Consider the following 3,326-nt stretch of genomic DNA (forward strand, 5'->3'; position numbering starts at 1 on the left):
GCCGAACTCCTGCAGAACAACACTGCTAGCCAGAGGCCTCAGGGCCTCAGACTGTGGGCATCTGCTCAGGGCTGCCTAAATGGTTCAAAATGGGGAAGATAGATTTTCCCAGAACCATAGAAGTTGTGGGCTAGCTGCCCAATGTGGGTTCTGGGAACCAAACTCAGGTCCTCCAAAAGAGCGGTAAACCCTCGTAACTGCTGAGCCATCTCTTCAACCTCCACGATTTTGTACAGTGCTTCCCTTTGCCCATGCATAAGAATAATAAATTGCACGGACTCTATGGCAGGCACAGGCTCGACAGAGTCCATGCATGTTTGCGCTGGTTTCTTGCAACTCTCTCTCTCTCTTCCAGGGCTTCCCTTGGTAGAGGACTGGAGAGCAGAAGAGCAGAGCCAAGCTGATAAAGGCTCCATCTGAGGGCAGCTGCTGACAGCTGACGGTGACCCATTAAACATGAGGAAGCCCAGCTCCACTGGCAAAAACACACCTGTTCACTGCTACTCAGACATGTGAGAAGTTCATGTTTGTTGTTACATGCTACTGAGGTTTTCTAGTTGTGCTAAATAATGGAGCTAGAGCTCTATTACTCTTAGACCACAAGCAAGGAGGATGTAGGCATAGAGCTGCTGATTCTTGCCACTAGGAAACAATGTGCCAGAGACCCACAATCCTCTGGGGAAGAGACCCCACCCCCCAACAGCATCACTGAAGGGAATTCATGAATAGCCCCTTCATCGTGTAAGCCAGAAAACTCCTTTTGTTCTTGAGATTATTTGAGTTGACTGTCACTGTCACTGGGAACTGAAAGAATTTTGAATGATTGAGGATGGTTTTTTCACTTTTGTAGAAGGACAAATAACCTCAAAATGTTACGCTGTTGGTTGAAAATCTCACAGGCTATAAAAAGCAGTTAGAATACTATCACAGATAGACTATCAAGGCATCATGATCGTCCTATAACTGCATTTAATTAATTAACATATTAAAAGATCTTGTTTTGGGCTGGAGAGATGGCTCAGTGGTTACAAGCACTAATGACTCTTGCAGAAGACCCGGATTCTGTTCCCAGCACCCACATAGCGGCTAACAACTGTTCATAACTCCAGCTCCAGGGACCTCCAAGGACATTGCATGACACAGGTGCATTTACATACATGCAGGCAATACACTCATACACATAAAATAAAAATAAAAAATAAAAAATAAAAATTAAAAATAAGTTAAAAAAATTTAAGATACTGTTTGTGTGTGTGTGTGTGTGTGTGTGTGTATGTGTGTGTGTGTGTGTGTGTGTTGGTGTTTATGAGTGCAGTACATACAGAGGCCAGAAGAGGGCATTGGATCCCCGAACCTGGTTGCCTACTTGTGTTGGGAAGTAAACTTGGGTCTTCTGCAAGAGCAGTACGTGCTTACACTCAGCCCTGAGCCCCTACATTTAACTTCTTTTTAATGTGCATACAGTAAGACTTACCTTTTGTGAACAGTTTTATGAGGGTTGTCAATACGTGGATTCCATTGTGTTTCCCTTGGCTCCTGTGCCATCAAGCACTCCCATTGTGCTTAACCCTGTCAGCCACTGACCTGCTCTCTGCTCTCAGAGTTATGTTTTTCCCAGAACATCATGTAAATGGATTTAGTCAGCCTCTCTCACTTTGAGGAATGTATTTGAGGAGTAACTTATAGATGGCACCTCTGGTCCTCACCAAGGCAAACTAACACCTCAGCTCCACAGTTGTGGCTCCCAGAATGGTGATCGAATAAAACACATCCCAAAGAAACTATAGTAAGAAAGTAACGTGGATTCAGGCATTGCTCATAAGGCATTGCTCACCACGTAAGCCAGTGAGTCCAAATGAAGACGCCACACGAGGCAGTTGGAGATGAGCTTGCTCAGGCACAGTTCCACCCCAGGATCATCCGACTGAATTTTAATAATGGGTCGGTAAGAGTGCTGTAGCAGCGGGCATATATCACCCCTTGTAGAAAATTTTTTTTTATGAACCAAACTGTTAAACATATTTTTAAAATATGATAAACAACTCAAAAATCAAATTTTGCCCTGCCATAAACTAATTTATGAAGTGAACTCATTAAAAACCATCTTGTTTCTGTTAAAATGAGGTGCACCTTTCACCAATTTTTTTTATTATTAGTCACCAGAAAATGATAGACTCAGGATATTAGTATTAAAGGTTTATTAATTTCCAAAGGAAATAGAAAGAAAAAATTAAAGGAAATTGACAATCCTTTAGAAAAGCAATCTGAGAGGCAGTCTGTCTTATTCCTGGATTTTAGGAACAAACAAAAGATTTTTCTGTTGCATGGAAAGTCATTACTTTGGTAAGCCATAGAGAAGAAAAGATAAAAAATAGTCATGAATAAATTAGGCAGGTCAATATAATGGATTTTTTTCCTAAGAGGTATTTAAATTATGTGTACATTATGTTGAACGGTGTGATTAATTTAGTTGAAACTATCAGTTAATCAAGTGGTAGTAATTATGAAAATCTTACTCTTAAACCCAGCCACCCTTTCCCCGCTCCACATTCCTGAATGCCACTCCAAAGCAACACAGCTTCCTTTGTTCCCAGGGTTTCAGTTTGACAAGTCTGGGTGGTAACCAAAGGTATCCATTATATGACTTCAAATCTCCAGTTGATCTGGAGAGACAGGCAGGCTCAGCACCACTAGCATGGAGACACTCTCACAGAAAGAAGCTTTGGTCTACTAAAGCCTGGAAAATGTGAACTGAGGTCAGGTCAGGTCAAACCGTAAAAGCAAAATATTAGAATGGAACAACCTAACATTTAAGGTCAATAAACAGAGTAGAGGCCTGCAAAGGGAAATCAAAACCCTGGGTGAAGCAAGTGTCGTGAGCCAGGAAGGGAAGTCAGAATGGCAGAGAAATCACAGGGAGAATCCACAAAAAGGCAAAGGAAGACTGCCTCACCCCCAAGGTAGAGTTCTGGGACCTACTTGGCTAGGCGCTCTGAAAGGATTTGACTTAATTCAGACTCCTTTCCTATACATTCATGATTTATGCAAATTCCTCCCTTTAAAGTTCAGCTCACTCAGAATTAAGCAAACATGTTTTTGCAACCCTTAGCATCCTGCGGTAGTGTCTAGATGTAGACTGAGTGGACCTAGCATCCTGCTGAACTGTTAAACATGTTTTTAAAATACGATACTCAGCTGTAGACTGAGTGGTACTCAGTGCTCCCTGGTATCTTCATAAGCTGAAGTTGCCTATCAGAATGTCTTAATTCACACAATGGCTTTGTGTGTATGTGTGTGTGTGTGTGTGTGTGTGTGTGTGTGTGTGT

Source organism: Nannospalax galili, unplaced genomic scaffold (assembly GCF_000622305.1).
Source record: "Nannospalax galili isolate Female #2095 unplaced genomic scaffold, S.galili_v1.0 scaffold357, whole genome shotgun sequence".
Taxonomy (NCBI): domain Eukaryota; kingdom Metazoa; phylum Chordata; class Mammalia; order Rodentia; family Spalacidae; genus Nannospalax; species Nannospalax galili.